This window comes from Gossypium hirsutum, chromosome A08 (assembly GCF_007990345.1).
Source record: "Gossypium hirsutum isolate 1008001.06 chromosome A08, Gossypium_hirsutum_v2.1, whole genome shotgun sequence".
In the NCBI taxonomy this organism is placed as follows: Eukaryota; Viridiplantae; Streptophyta; class Magnoliopsida; order Malvales; family Malvaceae; genus Gossypium; species Gossypium hirsutum.
Window position 1 is genome coordinate 104,152,463 of NC_053431.1, and position 22,767 is coordinate 104,175,229.

Below are 22,767 nucleotides of genomic sequence, written 5' to 3' on the forward strand. Positions count from 1 at the left end.
CAATTTCTTCAATAATTTCTTTTTCTAACTAACCACTAAATCGGTAAAATTTTTCTATAAATATTTTCATACGATTTTCCTATCATATCAATTTTCATGCAAAAATATTGAAATAAATTTCTCTTTAAATCGGATTTGTGGTTATGAAACCACTGTTCCGATAACCTTGAATTTAGGCCATTACATCCAAATTAAAACTTTTATCAATCATTCACATTGTCCCTTTTTAACACTTGTAAGAATCTCGTATGTACCTGAGTCACTTAACTCATTCACACATTCTTTCTCGACTTGACTATGCCCGTTGAACCATTCGGAATCGTTAATGATACACGAAAATCATATATATCTCGTACAATACCATATCCTGGATATGGTCTTACATTTTATCGCATATCGATGCCACTGTCTCAGACAGGGTCTTATATGAAATCATATAAAGATGCCGATGTCCCAGACATGGTATTACACGTAAACACATCTCGATATTCCTAATGTCATGACATTTATATCCTATACTATTCCTAAGTTTGTACGGGGCTTTCAAATGTCGTAACTCTGTCAATTCTTGTTCGTACTCGATCACTCAGCATTTGATGCATTTCAGTATCAAATAAACATATATATATCTCAATTTAAACACATTTATTTGTATATAAACTTACCTCGTAATAGGGATTGACGTGTCTGGTCGACTATTCAATAACCTTCGATTTCCCCTGATCTAAATCTGATTTCTTTCTTTCATGATCTATATGAATTCAAAATTAACTCATTTATTCATTGATTCATTAGATTCAGTCCAAAAACACATATTTAAGCATTTTTACACTTTAGCGACTAAAGTTCCATATTTTTACAATTTAGTCCCTATTTCACTAATACACAAAATTCATGCAATTTAAGACCCTCCCAAGCTAGCCAAATTTTCCTAGTGCACATATCAACCCATATTTATCACTTATTCACACATTTAACCACACATTTTTCATTTTTCACAAATAAATCCTTAATTTGTATTTTCTTTAAAAATCACTTAACAAAACATATTAATCTATCAATAATTATTCATTTTCCATAATCAACATTCAAAAACATAAACTATTAGCAATGGTAACTTACAAATTCATCAACCAATTCAGAAATTAGGGTATGAGCTAGCTAGAATACAAAGCAACGATCACAAAACGTAAAAATCATCAAAAACCGAGTCAACATAGACTTACAATTAAAGCATGCACTAGCCAAACCTTCAAACTCAACAATGGATTCTTTTCTTTCTTAATATTCTGCCAACAAGATGATAATGAAGCTAAAATTTGATTTTGTTTTATTTAACACATAATAATTACGTTAATTACTATTATAACCTTAATGAAAAACCATTATAACATCTATTTTTAATATCCATAAATGTCAAATAAAATTTCAAATGGTTTAATTACCATTTAAGGCCATCATATTTAAAAGCCAAGGCCAAATAACACCTTTTACTAATAGCATGCAACTTTTGCATTTTACGCGATTAAGTCATTTTTCTCAAATTGACTGCTCAAACGATAAAATTAACTCACAAAATTATCACACATATCAAATAACATGCTGTAAACACCAAAAATAATATTAAAATAATTTTCTAAAGTCAGATTTGTGGTTCCGAAACCACTGTTCCGATTTAACAAAAACTAGGTTGTTACAATCGTTTTGTTTCTTTATTCTAATTGAGATATTTTTTTATTCCATTTCCTATGCGATATTCAATCCAAGATTATTCAAATCTTTTTTATTCTCTGAATTGATCGTGTTTCTTACATGATTTATTTAATTGTAGTTGAGATTATGAACAACATGAGTGGCTAAATCCCTTAGGGGAGATTAACAAGTGTATGAGGATGTGATTAACGGAGGAATTGAGATTTCTCGAGATGGATTATTTAATATAAATTATGTGTTCTTAAACTATTAGGCTTGACAACCTTAATAAGTTATCATAGGCTAGACGAGGTCGGAAGATAAATTAAACTGAGTAAATTGTAATTTATTCTAGTTGAGAAGTAAGATCGCGAGATAAGTGAGTATCAACCAATCGATTAAGTTAATTAGAGATCTGGAGTTAATGATTGCTTAATCGATGACTAATCTACTCTAGACTCCTAATCCGAAGTTAGTTGCAAACCCTGAAACGAGTTAATCTTCCTGATTAGTTTATCGATCTATTCCATTAATTTACCTTTCTTTATTTATTCTTTTTGTTGTTTTCTTATTTTTATCTATCAACCTAATTTATGATTTATCGTAATATAGGAATTAACTATTACTGCTTAGACTTGTTATTGTAAATTTATTTTCATTATTTATTCCATCCTCTCTTGGGTACAATCATCAGAATAGATTTAAGTATTTCATTGTGCAAATTATATTACAATTTGACTCGTGCACTTGTGGACACCACCATTCCCAATTCTTATATTTTTTTTGGTGTTTTATTTATTGTATAAACGATAGTGCATTTATAGGCGGTTAGGTTTTCATCTTTCTTTGGATGACTATCCTAAGACAGTAGAAGAAAGAGAGAATATGGCTAAGGTTCCATATGCTTCAGTAGTTGGAAGCCTTATGTATGCGATGATTTGCACATGTCCAGATATCAGTTTCACAGTGAGAATGATTAGTCAATATCAAGCGAATCCTGGTCTCAAGCATTGGCAAGTTGTAAAGCATATAGTAAGGTATCTTAAAAGAACTAGGAATTATATGCTTGTGTATTCTTGGGAGAACCTTACTCCTATGGGATACATAGACTCAGACTTTCAAACCTATAAAGATTCGAGGAAATTGACAACGAGAAGTGTAATTGTCCTTGGTGATGGAGCATAGTATAGAGAAGTGTAAAAAAAACTTGCTCTGCTGACTCTACTATGGAGGTCGAGTATGTGGTTGCTTCTAAGGCAACAAAAGGAATGATTTGGCTTCGAAAGTTCTTAACTATCTTGAGGTCATTACTGGTATGGAAAAAGCTATAACACTGTATTGTGATAATAGTGCTGCAATAGCTAATACCAAGGAAATAAGAAGTCATAAGAGGATGAAACGCATTGATTGAAAACATCACTTGTGATGAAACACATTGATTGAAAGCATCACTTGATACGAGAGGCAGTAACCGAAGGAATTGTAGATGTGGTGAAAGTAGCTTCTAAAGATAACCGTGCAAATCTATTTAATAAGACTCTTATAACTAGGAGTTCTAACAAACATATCAAAGATATGAGAATGCGAAACATGACACATTTACTTCACTAGGGCAAGCGAGAGATTGTTGGGAAATGTGTCCATATTGTAGTAAACATGTTACTATTTTCTATGTATTTAAACGATGAATAAATAAAGTTAATTTCACATTTCACTGTTATATCTTTTTGTGTTTCCATCTTTCATATTTTTCATACATAACAAAATTGTGACAAATAAATATTAGCTCATTGATTGTCTAGGTTCAAACTGATGATAAGTGGCAATGTAAGAACATTTATATTGCGAGAAAGACAACTTACTTTAGTAGATAATCTAAATGAGTCTGCAATCTCGTAAAGGAATCAAAGTGAGCATTTGATTCAAATACTTAGAAGGATTATTATGCCGTCTACAATTCCAATTAGGGAGAAGACTAGTCTTGGCTATCAGAGTAGTTGACTCCATGAGTAAAGACATAAATGTATTCATTGGAAGAATGATATATTGGACTAGACCCAAAATGAATTAATTCTGAATTCGTTTGTGAATTAATTCACTTGTAACATTTATGGTGTGATTTACCTAAATCCCGAGTTAGTCATTGACCATGCGTATGTAGCTCATGTGCTTTGACATAAGTGGAGGCTTATGCTCTAAAGAAGATCGAGCCCATAACCGGTATGTTGGGTACATGACTTGTGTATGACATGACTTTACTAGAAAAAATGGAATTCATAACTAGAGTAAAAAGTTAATGATATCATTTCATTGGCATTGTGTGGATTGATAAATATGGAACGTGGCCATGGGTTGCTTGTTCTCGAACAAGCAATTTATCATTGTCGTTTGTTGACAGTGATCATATTAATCATTAAGAAGACATAATGGTGACAATGAGATAAAATATGATTGTATTGGATGAATGGATTTAAATAAAAGGAATCATCATATGAGGGTAACACATGCATTACGAGGTCATTGGACAAATCAGTTGGATGAATTGCTTTCGTAAAGAGTATACAATAAGGAGTTGTCAACCATGATACTTCTTGTGAATTGACTCCATGATTAAGTAAATTGTGAATTATTGGAACGATGCTTTTGGACATAATTTGCAATTACTAGAGCCTAATTCTATATGTCTGATTGGTCCATTCGCTAGCTTAACAAAAGCTTGTTGGACTACATTTGAATCAGAAGAAATTTTTACGAATTTGGAAATAATTTAATTGAGTTGATTAATTCGATGTGGAATTACATTAGGCGATCATGAGAATTGTTCAACTAGAAAATTTGATTAAAGAATTTTCTTAAAAAATTAATTGGAAAATCTAAATGATATTTTGAAAAATTAAATTTGATCAAGTAAAAATAAATTAATCAAAATAATTAAAATAATTATGATATTTTTGGAAATTAATTTTCAAGTCAAAAAATTGGCCCAATGGGTAATTTAACTTGAAATTTGGTCTTGAGATAAAAAATTGGACTCAAGAAACCAAAACTGATTGAACTGGGCCGACGATCCAACAGGTGGCAGGATCGGATCGGCTGGGCCATCACTGGCCTGGATTGAACTGGCTCGAGGTTCCATGAGGATGTAGCACCTACGATGGCACCACCGGACACGTTGGTGCCGACGGCGACGACGATGACAAGATTTTCGTGGACAATGGGTGGTCCTCCGACAATTGAACAGTGGGGGAATCACACTCTTATTGGGACTCAACCGGATAATTTGATTTTAAATTAACTTTTCCAAAAATAATATTATTTTAATAGATTTAATATTAAATTTAATATAATATTTATCTATAATAAATATTCTATTAATTTAATATATAATAATATTAATATATAATTTAATATTAAAGAGTTAAGCTTAATCATAGTTGAACTTTTTAAACTCTCCTTATGTAAAGAGAGCTATAAGTAATTATTTTTCACACATTTAAATTTAAGAGAAAGTTATATAGAGAAAATTTTCTGAAGAAATTATTTAAAAAACTTTCTAGAAATATTTTTCTTATGTACAGCTTAGCCTAGAAGTTTAGAGAAATTATAAAATTACCTTAGTGGAAATTTTGTAGAGAAGACTATCCGGTCGAAGTGTTTATCTTAAAATCGAAAATGTACAATTTTAATTAAGTGTTTATTACTTTAGTTCTAATTTAAAAAAATAATTAAAAACGTTTTTTTTCGTTAAACTTATTTTCCAATTGCATTTTCTAACTATATTTAAGATTTAGGTTTTGAAGGTTCATCCATAGACACCTCCAACTTAGGGAGGTACGTTGTGTGCCGGTCGATCAGAACCCAACGACTAGTGTCTGTTTTTCAACGCTATTTGCATACCTATTTTTTGGGTCAACATCGATATAGGTGTGGGACTTGGTTACGACAGGTTTGGTTATCTTGTGGGTAATCTGTTATCTTGTTGAATTTTTCAGCAATTATGTCTGACAAAAAGACTGGAATTGTTTCTGATATAGTTCCGGTTGAAATTTGCAGCAATCTTGTGGGTAATAACGGAACATAAATTAAATGGAATTAATTTTCTTGATTGGAACCATACTATTGAATTATATTTGCTCAGTATTTCTATGGATAGTCATATGACTGATAATCCACCTACGGATGACTCTAGATTGTTTTGGGTGAGAGAAGATGCTTGCTTGTATATACAAATTTGTAATTCTATTGACATTGAGTTGGTTGGTCTGGTTACTCATTGTAACACAGTGAAACAATTAATGAACTATTTGCAGTTCTTATATTCTGGAAAAGGAAATATCTCTTGTATCTATGATGTTTGGAAGAATTTTTACAGGGCAGATAAAAGAGAGATCTCTCACCATTTATTTTATGGACTTCAAGAAAACATATGAAGAGCTCAATATGCTGCTTCCTTTCAGTACCGATGTAGAGGTACAACAAAATCAGCGAGAGAAGATGACTGTTATGAGTTTTCTAGTCGGTCTTCCGTCTGAATTAAGACTGCCAAATCTCAAATCCTTTCCAGTTCAGAAATTTCCAATCTAGACGATGTTTTTTAGAGGGTCCTCTGTACGGAGAATTCGTTACCTGTTCTATCTACACAGCCTAACAATGTTCTTATTAGTCACACTACCACATCTGACTCGGGTAGACAACAATACAAGAGTGGTGGCAACAATAAGAGCATGGGGTCGGGATTCTACAAATCTGATAAGAACATTGGAATTTGTAGACAGGAGCAAGGAGAAATTGTATGTTTCTACTGTCATAAACCAGGTCATATCAAGCTGGATTGTAGGAAGCTATAGTATAAGAAAGCTCAATTTGTTCATATTGAATCTAGTTCTGAGACCTCTAAAAAGTCTGTTACAATACCTGCGGATGAATGCCAGAATGACTCAGCTGCAAGAAACTGTGAAACAGCCATCCGATCACATTACTGCTCTTGTTGAGTCAAGTAAACTCAATACATGTCTTGTTTCCTCTTCTTCAAAATGGGTCATTAATTCTGGTGCTACGGATCACATGACAGGTAATCTAGTTTACTTTCTTTCAGCGACATAAGTCTATATCTCCTGTCACTTTAGCCGATGGTTCAAAATCTAATGTTATTGGGTCTAAAACCACTAATCCCACATCATCTCTCCATTTGTTATGAGTCTACCACAATTATCTCTTAATTTGATTTCTGTTAACAAACTTACTCGTGCCCTTAATTTTTGTGTCTCATTTTTTTCCTGGTTATTTTTTATTTTAGGATCTCATGACGAAGAAGATTATTGGTCAGGGACATGAGTCTGATGGTCTCCACATTCTTGATACCCAGAAACCATAATCTATAGCTTGTGCTGGAACAGTCACTTCTTCTGAAGAACATTGTCGATTGGGTCATCCTTCGCTTTCTATGTTAAAGAAACTTTGTCCTCAGTTTTCCAACATTACTTCTTTAGAGTGTAAGTCTTGTCAATTTGCTAAACATCGTCATCTTTGTTCTAGTCCTAGAGTCAATAAGCAAGCCACTGCTCCCTTTGAGTTAGTACAATATGATGTTTGGGGTCCTTGTCCAGTTACATCTAAATTGGTTTTAGATATTTTGTTACATTTGTTGATGATTATTCTAGAATGACATGGCTTTATTTGATGAAAAATCACTCAGAATTATTTTTCACTTTTCTTCCTTTTGTGCTGAAATTCAAACCCAATTTGGTAAACCCATACAAATTTTAAGGAGTGATAATGCTAAAGAATATGTTTCAGGAAATTTTCAAAAATACATGCTTGAGCAGGGTATTCTAAATCAGACTTCTTGTATTGACACCCCTTCTCAAAATGGGGTTTTGTCTGGTAATAATCCTTGCCATACCCTATTTCCAAATAAACAATTGTTCCCTATAGCACTAAAGATATTCAGTTGTACTTGTTTTGTTCGGGATGTTCACCCTCAAGTTAAAAAACTTGATCGTAAGTTCTTAAAGTGTATGTTTTTGCGATATTCCCGTCTACAAAAAGGGTATCGTTGTTATTGTCAAAGTCTTGGTAAGTATATTGTGTCTACCGGTGTTACTTTTTTGGAAAAAATACCGTTATGTTCAGGTACTGTAAGTCAAGGGGAGGATGATCTTTTAATCTATAATATCATACCAAATTTGAGTCCGCCTACCTATACACTAGTTAAGCCTCCCATCAAATACACCTAGTCCCGTTTCCTATATCCACTTAGTTCTGACTTGACTCTCGAGTCTCTAGAATCATATCCTGATGATCAAGTATCTTTGTCATCATATCCGACTACCACAGATGATCTTGATCTTCTTGTTGCTCTTCGAAAAGGTAAACGTAGATGTACATATCCAATATCTTAAGTTGTTTCCTACAATCATTTGTCTTCATCTTCTTATACTTTTCTTAAATCCCTAGATAATGTTTTTGTACCTAAAATTGCTCGGGAGACATTAGATCATCCTAGATGTCATAATGTTATGATTGAGGAAATGAATGCTCTAGATGTCAATGGTACCTGGACTTTGGTTACTGACCACCTATAAATGTACTATCATTTATAGTTTAAACATAACACAAAAAAGATAAGAATTAAGAATGGCGATGTCCGCAAGTGCACGAGTCAATTTGTAATATAGTTGTACAATGAAATACTTGGAAGTATTCCGAGGATCGAAGGGAGGATGAAATGAATAATAAAAATATTTTTACAATAACAAGTCTAAGTAGTAGTAATTAGTTCCTATATTATGATAAACCATAAAATAATATTGAAGAAATAAAAATAAATAATTTACTAAAATAAATAAATAAAGAAAAATAAATAATCAAAATAAATCAATAAACCAATCAGGAAGATTAACCTGCTTCAGGGTTTGTAACTAACTTTGGATTAAGGTTTTGAGTAGATTAGCCATTGATTAACCAATTATTATCTCTCGGCTTCTAATTAACTAATCGAATGGTTGATACTCGCTTATCTCCCGACCTTACTTTCTTAGCAAGGATAAATTACAATTTACTCAGTACTACTTACCTCCCGACCTCATCTAGCTTATGATAACTTATTAGGGTTGTCAATCCTAGGAGTTTAAGAACACACAATTTATACCAACTAATCCTTCTTAAGAAACCATAAATCCTTTATTAATCATATCTAAATCCATTCGTTAATCTCCCCTAAGGGATTTAGCAACTCATGTTATTCATAATCTTCGTTAATCTTCGTTTTACTTTGACCACTCATCAAGACGACTTGATGATTCTATGTGCAAGTACCATGTCATCTTCACGTGGTACAAAGGCCGTTGTCCCTGCTTCAAAGAAAAGGAAGGGAGCATCATTTTTCTTGGGTCCTACTGCAGAAGTTCATCACCCTTTCCTAAAGTTCCTCATCGGGCCCCAAGAAGAACTATTCTAAATATTCCGGGCCCGACCTTTAATGGCGGGCCGCTGCATCGACTGGGCTGCGGTAGAACAAGTTCAGTTGGCTGAAGCGATTCGGGCCCTCCTAACCACCGACCCTTGGGAGCTTTTCTTTGGGATCATCGAACTGACGTATCTCGAGCTTACGATGGAATTATGCTCCACATTTCATCTTCAGACCGTGATGATGAACTACGATGATCCCGACACGGTCCAATTTCGCCTAAGCGGATTAGTCCGCTAGCTCAGTGTCCCAAAATTCGGTACGACGCTAGGTTTATATACGGAGGAATTCAAGGAGGAGAATGACTTACATGCTCTCAACTGCCACATCCATCATTCTCCTTCACGGTGCTAGGACGCACTAGTACCAGATAGGGCCACCTACAATCCTAGCCGCTCCAAGGCATCAGCTCTCCCTTCATCTTTGAGGTACCTACATGCCATTTTGGCTCACACAATTATAGGAAGGCGAGAGAGCACCGGCGTCGTCAACACTCACGACGCCTACTTTTTATGGTGTATATCGCACGGACACGTCATCGACCTTGCCTATTTTCATCGCCTTCGCAATTCAGCACCAGATAGAGTGGCATAGGAAGGGGGTCATCTCCATTAGTCCCTATGTTACTCGGTTGGCTCGACACTTCGGGCTCCTCAGCACCGCCGCCCAAGAATCATCCTTAACCCTCATTGGCCAGATGTCTCCACAAGGCATCTTGAGCATGCTTAGCATGAGGATGATCGAAAAGTGTCGATGAACCTACCCTCCTCAATATCGTCTCGCCCAATTTACCGAGGAGGAGGCCTACGAGGACATTCCTGATGATGTCCCTCCACAGTACGAGGACCCACTAACTCAGCCACCACCACCCTCTCGTCCAGTTCATGTGGCAGCCTCATATGCTAACATCCCTGAGCGCCTCACTCGATTCAAGTAGCAGTGTTTTCAACGATTTGACAACATTGATGCTACTCTACAGCAGATTTGTCAGCACCTCCACATCTCATCGCCAGTCCCACCTCGCGAACCATCCAGCGATGAAGATGCTTAAAACTATTTATTTATTATTTATGTTTTTAATTTTTATTAAAACTACTTTTTATTTTTATTAAGATTTTAGAATTTTATTTTATTATCAATTTCGGTTATTTCATTAAGAGTAATTATTTTTACTAATATCCCTTAAAAAGCTCCTGATTTTATCACAGTTATATAGAGCCCCTAAGCTCATCATCGCATAGGAACTAAAAACTCTACCGAGAAAGGTTCTCCACGACGGCCATGTCCTGATCGACCACGACCATAGCTACCACTAGATATAATATTCTTTTGGCGCAGGACTTATGGACTAATGAACCTCTACCACCGCTGGAGTATCCTCCTCCACTCTCGCACAGATTACTCTCCAAAACTCCTGTTCGAGGAATTCATCATACAGGAAGTTTCACTTCTCTCCTTATCTTCTTTCTATAATCTTATATATATTTTTGTACATTGAAGACAATGTACATCTTAAGTGTAGGGGGTATTTACTTCATTTCCCTATCAGAAAAATCCCTGAATGATTGCCTTGTTCTCTTGAAAAGCTTTCATATCATATTTAGGATAAATTTTAATTGATTTATGATTTTGATTGATATATCTTGAATTAAAACATAGGCATTTATGCATTGATTGTTTAAACTTTAAGACATTAGAGAATCCAGCATGATAAGTTGATTTTTAAGAATTTAAAATCTTAAGTTGTTTCCCCAAAGTTTAGGTATTACTTTGAGTTGGAATTCACAAGTTTTAAACATCAAAAAGCCATAATTCTTGTGAGATTTTTGAGCCTTTTGAGCATCTATTAATTCTTTCATGCTCACTTTTATTATTTCCTTGAGTGCGTCAGTATCGAACTGTTATTCTAGAGCTTGTTTGATTATGCATGTCAAGACCACACCATTTGATTTGATATGTCAAAATGATTAAGACACTTAGGATTAACCCACTCATGCCATGAAAAGCCTACCTCCACGATTAACCCCTATTAAACCCCCTTAAGCTTAACAAGTCATTTCTTGTATTACCCTTAATATTAACCCTTAACCCATTTTTTGTTGAAATCCCCTCAATTATTTTTGATCCCTATTTTTGTCGAGATTTGAGTTGAATAAATTGCTTAGTAATCGCATGATTTCGTGATAGGTTTTAAATATTTATAATTACTCATTCTTGAACTAACTATTATCGCGATGTAGGCAAGTGTACCTATCGAACAGTAGTATAGTTTTAGCATGATCAGATTGCCGAACCCAAAGGAACTAAAAGTACTAGTAATGACTGTCTTTTTATTATCTAGCCTAAGAATAAAGAGGTTTTTGTTTTAACTAACTAATTATCTAAACTAAGAATGCACAGAGAATGGAATTGGGGAATTGCTTTTGGAAAAATCGATTGAATGAAGACAATACCTAAGGAAAAATCCACCTAGACTATACTTGTTATTCTGGCTCCGAATCGGACGATTTATTTATTTAACTTGTTCCATAGAGATCCCTAAGTTATGTTATTATCCTTATTCAAGACTAATAATGTCTAATCCCTAGATTGAATAACTGAGACTTTTCTCTAATTAACACTCTAGGGTTGCATTAACTCGATCTATGGATTCCCTTATTAGGTTTCACCCTAATCCGACAAAATCTTGTGACCCTATGTCTAGGCGCGCAATCAACTCTGCTTAATTATGACAAATGTACTCTTAAACAGGGTCTATTCCTCCTAATAAGAGTTTATCTTGAATCGGTATCCTGGGATATCAAAACAAGAATTAAGAACACATAATTAAGAACAAGTCAAATAATTATCATACAATTCAGAAAATAATAATAAGATTCATCTTAGGTTTCATTCCCCTTAGGTATTTAGGGGATTTAGTTCATAACTAAATAAGAAAATATCTCAGAATAATAAAGAATACAAGACATAAAGAAAACCCAAAACTCCTGAAGGAGAATTGAGGAGAGATCTTCAGTTTTGATGATGAATCCAGCTTCTGAGATAAATCAATCAAATTTCTTGGAGTAATTCCTTACCCCCTACTCTGTGCGTCTTTTCTTCTTCCTCTAGGGTGTATTTATCGACTTTGAAATGCCTAAAAGCCCTCAAAATTAGCATTTTCTGAATTGGACTCAACTTGGGCTCGGCAGGGACACGCCCGTGTGCGATTACTTCAGGCTGTGTTCGAGCCTGCCAAATTGACACAGTCGTGTGGTCTGCCCATGTGAGGAGGTCCAGGCCGTGTTGATTTCATACTTTGTCCCATTTTCTCCGTTTTTGGCCCGTTTCTTGCTCCTTTCGCTCTCCTATGCTCTCCTAAGTGTAAAACATGAAATTAAAGCATTAGGAACATCAAATTCACCAATTCTAATGGAAAATCATCCATAAAATGTGTTAAACATGGGGTAAAAATATGTATAAATTACGGTTTATCAAATACCCCCACACTTAAGCATTTGCTTGTCCTCAAGCAAAATTCTCAACTCATAATCAAAATAAATTCTTCTCAACTTATAATTTCTATCGATAATATCTCAGAACAATCCATAGGTAATCATACATTGAGAATTCAACTAAAAGAACATAAAAGTTTCAAACACTTCAAGTTGAGTATTTAGTCATGTAAACATAGGTGCCTCCCCTCATTTAAGTAATTACTTTTGGTTCAGAATATCACAGAGTTTCACACCCTCACTAAAGATTCACTCAAAGCACTCGAAATGTTTAAGGACAATAAATGAAGCACTCAATAGCCAATACTGAAAATTCGTTACCATAGGCTTGCATGAAAATCAAATCTTCACCACTATAATTTAAGATGATACGTCAATCAAAAGGTCTTTAGAGGGTTGTAATGAGGCTTGGTTAGGGGGTGTGGTCACAAGCTGAAAGAAATGGTTAGAATTGAGATTGAATTGAAAAATTGCCTAACTAGAACAAAAGTTAATCTTCACTTGCGTACAACAGAGCTTCTTCTCAAAATATGGAATTATTGATATGTATACATAGTTTTTTTTAGAACAAGTTACATAACATAGACTAACTATTAAGAACAAGACATAGCTAAACAATTTATTCAATTCAAATCTCAACAAAAATAGGGATTAATTTAGGGGATTTCAACAATAATGGGTTAAGGGTTAATATTAAGGTTAATACAAGAAATGGCTTGTTAGGCTCAAGGGGGTTTACTAGGGTTTAATCATGGAGGTAGGCTTTTCATGGCATGAGTGGGTTAATCCTAAGTGGCTTAATCATTTTGACATATCAAATCAAATGGTGTGGTCTCGACATGCATAATCAAGCAAGTTCTAGAATAACAGTTCAATACTGACGCATTCAAAGCAATAATAAAAGTAAGCATGAAAAGAATTAACAGATGCTCAAAAGGCTCAAAAATCTCACAAAAATTATGGCTTTTTGATGTTTAAAAATTTGTGAATTCTAACTCCAAGTAATACCTAAACTTTGGGGAAACAGCCTAAGATTTTAAATTCTTAAAAATCAACTCATCATGCTTGATTCTCTAATGTCTTAAAGTTTAAACAATCAATGCATAATTGCCTATGTTTTAATTCAAGATATATCAATTAAAATCATAAATCAATTAAAATTTATGCTAAATATGATATCAAAGCTTTTCAAGAGAACAAGGCAATCATTTAGGGATTTTTCTAATAATGAGATAAATATCCCTCCTACACTTAAGACGTACATTGCCCTCAATGTAAAAATATATATTAAAGTATAAAAATAAGATAGGGGGAGAAGTGAAACTTCCTGTATTAAAAATGGATGATATTTTTGGATTGGTGAGATCGAGTATTGGAAATTAATCTGGATATCAAGTATGATTCTGAATGATAAAAAGAGAGTGAGGGGAATAATCTTGATAGTAGTCACAAAGATAAGCCATGTTTAAAAGGAAAACAAATGAATCTTAAAAACTTAATGAAAGAAAAATAAAATAAAAGAATTATTCTAATTTCTCAAATGGCACGGCCGGTGCATACGCCCGTGTGGGTTGTGGCTCGGCCGTGTTCGTTGCAAATTAAGGTGTCATTACACGGCCTTCTGGCACGCCCGTGTGTATAGGCCGTTTGGTTATATGATCATGTTACATGATCGTGTGTGATGTGATTTGCTTCTCCCACGGTCGTGTAGCTCTGCACACGCCCGTGTTATTTTGATAGTGTTATCCACGGGTGCTAGGCAGATTCGGCCACGGACATGTCGCACGGCCGTGGCGTTTTATCGCGGCCTGTGTTTGGGGAAATCTTTTACCCTATTTTCTCACGGTCATATTGACAGCTGTGTTTCCATCCGTGTGGTGTTGGGAACTTGTGCTTCAAATACTCTGTTAGTGACCTAAATGTTTAAAACTTGAAATTTAAATAATTTAAAACCGTTAGTACTTAGGTTGCCTCCCGAGAAGCGCTTGTTTATAGTCGAAGCTCGACTGTTACCTTGTTGGTTTATTCAGAGCGGTTTGTGGAGTCGTAGCTCCTCTCCATTTCCTTTAAAATTCTCACCATTATAAAGTTTGAGATGTTGTCCATTTACTTTGAAAGTACCGTATGATGGGTGACTTACCTCTATTGTGCCATATGGGAAAACAGTTTGAATTACGAAAGGTCCTGACCATCGTGATTTAAGTTTCTCAGGAAACAATTTGAGTCTTGAGTTGTATAGTAAGACAAGATCTCCAACTTCAAATTGTTTTCGTTGCTTTAAATGAGTGTCATGGCACCGCTTTGTTGTTTCCTTGTATAGGCGTGAATTTTCGTATGCATTGGCTCACCACTCATCAAGCTCGTTGAGCTGTATCAACCTATTTTTTCCTGCAATCTTGGGATCAAGGTTTAGAAATTTAATAGCCCAAAAAGCCTTATACTCTAGTTCGAATGGTAGATGACAACTTTTTCCATAAACAAGTCTGTAAGGTGATGTTCCTATGGGGGTCTTAAAAGCAGTTCTGTAAGCCCATAAGGTGTCGTCTACTTTCATTGCCCAATCTTTTCTGTTTGATTCTACTGTTTTTTCAAGGATCCATTTGATTTCTCGGTTTACTACTTCTACTTGTCCATTAGTTTGAGGATGGTATGGGGTGGCTGTTCTATGATGAATTCCGTATTTCTTAAGGGTTTTTTCAAATTGGGTATTACAAAAATGAGTGCCCTGTCACTGATAATTGCTCTAGGTGTTCCAAATCTCGAAAAGAGTTTTTTAAGGAAACGTACTACCACTCTAGCATCATTAGTAGGTAGAGCTTGGGCTTCCACCCATTTGGACATGTAATCAACTGCTACTAAGATGTATTTATTCCCAAATGAACTGGGGAATGGAGCCATGAAATCGATACCCCAAACGTCGAATATTTTACATGAAATCATATAGTTTTAAGGCATTTCATCACGTCTAGATATGTTACCTATCCGTTGGCATTTGTCACATGAGGTAACGTACCTATTAGCGCCTTTGAATATCGAGGGCCAATAAAAACCTGATTCAAGTATTTGTGTGCGGTCTTAGTTCCACTATAGTGTCCTTCGGTTGGCCCTGAGTGGCAATGTTCCAATCTGATCTTGTAACGCATCTTCTAATGATGTGATCTGCACATCTAAGAAACAGAAAGGGGTCGTCCCCAAAGTATTTTTTCACATCATTAAAGAATCGCTTCTTTTGCTGGTGTGTTAACCCTTTTGGGATAATGTTAGCAACTAAAAAATTTGCAATGTCTGCAAACCAAGGTACGTCGGAGTCAGATATAGCAAAAAATTATTCTTCAGGGAACGAATCATTTATTTAAACTTCATCTAGTTCTCTGGTATTGGAGTTCTTAAGCCTAGACAGATGATCAGCTGCGAGATTTTCAGCTCCTTTCTTATCTTGAATTTCCAAGTCGAATTCCTGCAATAGGAGAATCCATCGAAGAAGTCGAGGTTTTGCATCAGTTTTAGTTAAAAGGTAGGGAAGGGCGGAATGGTCAGTGTAAACAACAACTTTAGATAATATGAGATATGATCGAAATTTATCAAACGCAAAAACCACAGCTAGCAACTCTTTTTCCGTAGTAGTATAATTCTCTTGTGCAGATGTCAAAGTTTTGCTAGCATAATAGATAGGTTGAAAATGCTTGTCTCTCCGCTGTCCAGTACTACACCTACTGCAAAGTCACTCGCATCACACATTAATTCAAATGGTAAATTCCAATTAGGTGCAATTATAATTGGAGCATTAATTAATTTATCCTTTAGAGTATTGAAAGCTTCTAAGCACTCCTGATTGAAATTAAAATGTATATCTTTTCTAGCAATTTAGTCAAAGGCTTAGCTATTTTAGAAAAATCCTTAATAAATCTTCTATAAAAACCAGCATGTCCTAAAAAGCTTCTAATAGCCTTAACCGAACTAGAGGGGGTATTTTTTCGATTGTTTCTATTTTAGATTTGTCCACCTCAATCCCTTTACTAGAAATTTTATGCCCTAATACAATACCTTCTTGAACCATAAAGTGACATTTCTCCCAGTTAAGCACAAGGTTCGTTTCCTCACATCTTATTAAAACTCATTTTAAATTTTTAAGACAGAGATGGAAAGAGTTACCGAATACCAAGAAATCATCCATAAATACTTCCATGATATCTTCCACGAGTTTGTCGGAGATGGCCATCATACTGTGCTGAAAAGTGGCAGGAGCATTACATAATCCAAAAGGCATTCTACGATAAGCAAACGTGCCATATGGGCATGTGAATGTCGTCTTTTCTTAATCTTCAGGAGCTATTGGGATTTGGAAGTAACCAAAGAGTCCGTCTAGAAAGCAGTAATACATGTGTCCAGATAATCTTTCCAACATTTGGTCAATGAATGGCAAGGGGAAGTGATCTTTTCTTGTGGCATCATTCAGTTTCCTGTAGTCTATGCAAACTCTCCATCCTGAGACTGTCCTTTTTGGGATTAATTCATTCTTTTCGTTGGTCACAACCGTCATGCCTCCTTTCTTAGGGACAACCTGCACTGGACTTACCCAAGAACTGTCAGAAATAGGATAAATAATTCCAGCATCTAGAGTTTAATTACCTTGGCTTTTACAACTTTCTTCATGTTGGGGTTCAGTCGTCTTTGAGCTTGTACACACGGTTTGTATTCATCTTCCATCAAAATTTTGTGGGTGCAAAAAGAAGGACTGATTCCTTTAATGTTAGAAATTTTCTAAGCTATGGCCTTCTTATGTTCTTTTAATACTTGGATTAATTCCTCTTTCTCCTTGCGTTGCAAGTTAGAGGCAATGATAACTGGTAATGTATAATTATTTCCAAAGAATGCGTATTCCAAGTGGTTTGGTAATTGTTTAAGTTCTAGTTTAAGTTCATTGTTTATCTTAATTCCCTTATATTCTACTTGTCTTGAATAATGCTCATTAGGTTCATCATCTGTCTCCTCTTCTTGAGCTAGATATAGTTCCGTCGTGTCCTTTTGGAAAGTTTCCTAAAAAAAATCTTGGGTAGTATGATCAATAGAGTCAATAAAATAACATGAGTCATCCTGTTCCCTAAAAAACTTCATAGCATCATAAATTTTAAAGATAATCTCCTCGTCACCTACTCTAAGTACCAATTTACCATCACCCATATCGATTACAGGCCTAGCAGTGGCTAAAAATGAATGCCCCAAAATTAAGGGCACTTCCACATCTTCATCCATGTCAAGCACAACAAAGTCAATAGAAAATTTGAATTTATCTACTTTTACAAGTACATCTTCTATAATCCCTATAGGATATTTAACAGATCTATCGGCTAATTGAATACTCATCCTAGTAGGTTTAGGTTCCCCAAGACCAACTTGTTTGAACATTTTATATGGCATCAAATTAATACTAGCGCCTAAATCAGCTAGCGCTTTCTCAACATTTAGACTACCAATTAAGCAAGGGATAGTAAAACTCCCTAGATCTTTTAGTTTGGTTGGCAGCTTGTTTTGGAGTATGGCTGAGCACTCCTCGTTGAGTTCTACTATAGACAAGTCCTCGAATTTCCTATATTTGTTAGAAACTCTTTCAAAAATTTTGCGTATGTAGGCATCTGCGAGATGGCTTCAAAAGATAAGTTGATATGAAATTGCTTAAAAAGTTCAAGAAACTTACCGAATTGTGCATCAATGCGGTCTTTTTTCAATTTTGCTGGGTATGAAACTGGAGGTTTATATTCCTTCGGCACTAGTTTGTCACTATTTTTGGGTTTTTCTTCCCCCCTTTTGCTTATCACAGCTTCTTGTGTTAGCTTCTTTTTAGTTTCCGTTAACACTTTCCCACTCCTTAGCGTAACTGCTTTCACATGCTCTTTTGATTTGGTGTTACTAGGTAAACTTCCTAGTGGTCTTTCTGAAATTAGTTTGGAAAGCTGGCCTATCTGAGTTTCGAGCCCTTAGATCGACGCTTGTTAATTTTTAAGTGCTGTCTCAGTGTTCTGGAAATGAGTGTCTGACACTGAAATAAACTTTGAGAGCATCTCTTCAAACTTCGGCTTCTTTTCCTGTTGGTAGGGTGGTTGTTGGTAACCTGGATGTGGTTGTGGTCTTTGATTTTCTTGACCACTCCACGAGTAATTGGGGTGGTTCCTCCAACTTGCATTGTAAGTGTTACTATATGGATTGTTTTGAGGTCGAGGATTATTACCCATGTAGTTTAATTGCTCGTTATCCATGTTGTGGCCATAAGGTTGGTATTCCAAATGGCTTGTTCCACCTCTACTTACTTCGCACTGCATTTCTGGGTGAACCTGTGAAGAACTAAGAAAACCATCAATCTTTTTATTTAAGAGTCCTACTTGATTAGAGAGCATGGTGACCGAATCGACATTATAAACGTCGGCTGTTTTTGTTCGCTTTGTCCTCATGACTTGCCATTGATAGTTATTCAATGACATCTCCTCTATAAACTCATAGTCATCTTCAGGTGTTTTATTATTGATGGTTCCGCCAGCAGCTGCGTCAACCATTTGTCGAGTCGAAGGATTTAGGCCATTATGGAACGTTTGAATCTATAGCCAAAGCGGTAACCCATGGTGAGGGCACCTTCTCAAAAGGTCCTTGTGTCTCTCCCATGCATCGTAGAGTGTTTCTAAATCCATCTGCACAAAAGAAGAGATATCATTACGTAATTTAGCCATTTTAGCCGGCGAAAAATATTTTAGTAAAAATTTTTCGGTCATTTGTTCCCAAGTAGTAATTGACCCTCGTGGTAACGAGTTCAACCACTGTTTAGCTTTGTTCCCTAATGAAAAAGGGAATAACCAAAGACGAATGGCATCATCAGAGACACCATTAATTTTAAATGTATCGCATAGTTCTAAGAAGTTGGCTAAATGAGCATTGGGATCCTTATCCTGCAAACCATCAAACTGAACAAATTGCTGTATCATTTGAATAGTGTTAGGTTTTAATTCAAAAGTATTTGCAGCTACATCAGGTCTAATTATGCTCGATTCAGTTCCTATTAAAGAAGGTTTAGCATAATCATACATAGTGCGTGGAGCAGGATTTTGATTAACCGCAATTGCAGGAGATAGCTGATTGCCTTGGTTTTTAGCCATCTTTGCGGTTGGGGGTTGAGTATCGTCTTCTTCCTCGTTCTCTGTGTAACGCCCCAATTTTTGGGTTTTCTGTGTTTCTGTGATTTTTAAAATTTTTGTGTGTTTTGGTTGGTTAAAATATATATTTTAGTAGGTTAGTGGGCCTTTGGAAGGCCTAAACTTAAGTTAAATCCGTGGTAGTCTTCGGAATTTTAATTTTATGAACAGGTGATGCAATTGGTGCTTGGGCTTTTAAGAGTAAAGGGGTAAAATATGACACAAAAAGGAGTGTGGTGTAGTGGCAAGGTGGCGCCACTTAGGGGACAAGGAAGTGACGCCATAGAGGAAGCAAGGGGTCTAAGGTTCAAGTCTTGGCTCTTGCAATATATTTTGGTTTTTCTTTTCAATAAATCTGGAAGCAAGTAGGTGCACTTTAAAGTTTAAAATGTGTTGGATTTATGACACAAATGAGTTGATGGCCTAGTGGTGGTGGCGTGAGTTGGCATGTGAGAGGACTTTGGTTCGAATCCCTTGGCACGCAAAGGTTGATTATTTTGCTATGTTGGGACGGCAAGAGTTGGTGTTGGTTTTAAACTCTGGTGATGGAGGGATCCTACATTGGAAAGCTAACATAAGAGTAGATAGAGAGCTGGCTTTAAATAGAGCAAACCATGAGGAGAGTAGGCATACCCTTCTTGGCTGATCCCTTTCGCTTTGTGACGTGCTCGTTTGGGTTGGGCGTCAGCTAAGAGTGTTTGGAGCGCGGATTAACTGCAGTCTCCTAACAGGTGTGTATTTCTCATTACTCTAGCAGTAGGACGGCTATTTTGGGCCGCGATGAGCTGAAATGGGCCATGTAGTCCCAAAGGGTTCGTAGGCCCAAGTGGATAAGTTGTATAAATACTAAAATACCCCTGTAGGGTAGGACTACCGATTTACCCTTAGAGGGTAAAATGACTATTTTGCCCCTCGTGCGTAAATGACTAACTTGTGTGATGATTGGGTTAGTTGACGTGGATTTATGTTAGTTATCATTAATCCGTAAGTCTAATGTGTTAGTGATCGATTGTAGGATTATCGCGTGGGAGATATCGCCATCAATCGTCATCAACTAGGTGTGTAAACGACACCCTCCCTTAGACTGAATCGGTAAAAGATGAAATACCGAAACGTTGGTATTTTGTGAACTCGCGAGCGTATGAGCGCGCGAGCGCTCATGAGATAGTTGTTAATGAATATGGTGCATTTGGATGATTAGAGTGCAGAGTGTGCATTTTCGTGCACAATGGTATTTTTGGGCTTAATGGGTCGAAAACGGGTCAATGGGCTAACGGGCCCACTTTGGTAAAAAGACGAGGTAAGTACTTCTAATTACTTGGTAAACGTTAGAATGAGCATGAAACCTTAGCAATAGGTAATAATGACTGAAATACTCTTATGCATGCAAAATTACGATTTTACCCCTAGGGTTATTTTTTTCTAAAAAGCATGATGTTTTGTTTCTGTATACGTATGGGTTTATATTGATGGAGGAAGCGTTCTGGCATCCTCGCTGTAATCTGGTGGCCTTGCCACATATATCTGTTCTGGTGACTTCGTCACAATATCTGGCAGCCTCGCTGCAATCTGGTGGCTTCGCCACATATATATATCTGTCCTGTGGCCTAGCCACAATATCTGTATCTAGTGACTTTGTCATAATATTTGGCAGCCTCGCTGTAATTTCTGTGGTGTGTAGCCATTGGGTGGGTCGAGTAGTCTCCCCACATGGTGTAAGGCTAGTACGGGGGTGTTATGGATGGCTCTGGGTTGGGATTTTTGCATTCATGATATATTTGTTCTGTATCTGCTATGGGCCTATGGGTTTCATTCTAATTTCTGTACTGGGCCAAGGCCCAGATAAGTCTGACTCTGAGGTTTGATCTGTTTTGGGCTATGGTTGGGTTATGTTACACACTGAGTTTACCGAACTCACCCTTTATTTTCATCTCTGCAGGAAATCCCCAACCATAGTGGGCTTGGAGCTGTGAGGGATTCGGAGTGGCCACATCATCTACAAAGTTGGTTTTTCTAAGTTAGTTTGTTTTTATTATTTTTATATTCTGATTTAATTTTGGGTTTTAAGTTGTAATAAGGTCGCTATTTAAATTTCTTTTTTCCGCTATGGTTTTATTTTCTGATTATATTTATACTATGACGAAATTGCTAGTGTTAGGTTGCGCGGGTTTTCAAAATTAATGAATGTTTTCAAAACTCAACAAGCACAACAAATGGATAGCCTAAAGATTAATAAATAGGCTTTTCATTCAATCGCTATTTTTACAAAGACCACCCCAATCACTTAAACCAGCGAATGCATGCTAAGTCGTAAGTCCATGTGACACATCAGATCTGGCCATAACGTCTAGGACGGGTTTAGGGTGTTACATTTAGTGGTATCAGAGCCAAGTGGCAACAATTCTGCTGTGGAACGGGTCTAAATACAGGAGTTTGTAAAGAAACACTGAATAAAGGTTTTCGAAAATCATTTTTTTGGAACTTGATTATAAATTGTTTTCGAGAATGTTTCCAATATTTTCTCTTTACAAATAGATGATTTTAAAGATTAAAATCGGTTTTCTAAAATTAGGTTTTTTAGAAGGTGGCACACCGAATCTTCGGCCTAAGTCTGTAAGTTTTCTGAGCCTTTCTGATTGTTTCTGAAATATCTGTTATATGCTTTTACAAAACCTTATCATGGTACTTTAGTTAGGGTAACACTGGAACTATAGAAACTCTGATAAGTGGACTGAGATTGTAGCTAGGCTACCGCAAAAGGAAACAAGCTCAAACTCTGAATTACTATTATTCATAAGACATCTGTAATAAACACTGAAATATTAAAATGATTGATAAAATTCTTAATCAGATAATACGAAATGAGTACACGAGCAGCTCGTGAAATGAGTACACACTAACACAACATGTTTCCAACATGTTTCACCCCATAGCA

The 22,767-nt window shown here is 35.9% G+C and overlaps 1 non-coding gene and 1 pseudogene across 1 annotated transcript; both read left to right on the forward strand.

Moving 5' to 3' along the window:
* The first annotated feature begins 4,846 nt into the window (after window positions 1-4,846).
* On the forward strand, window positions 4,847-7,483 carry LOC107934301 (uncharacterized; annotated as a pseudogene).
* An 11,777-nt stretch (window positions 7,484-19,260) lies between these two features.
* Window positions 19,261-19,367, forward strand: LOC121205891 (small nucleolar RNA R71). Its single transcript, XR_005900964.1, has one exon. It is a non-coding gene; the product is annotated as a small nucleolar RNA R71 (small nucleolar RNA).
* Window positions 19,368-22,767: the final 3,400 nt, after the last annotated feature.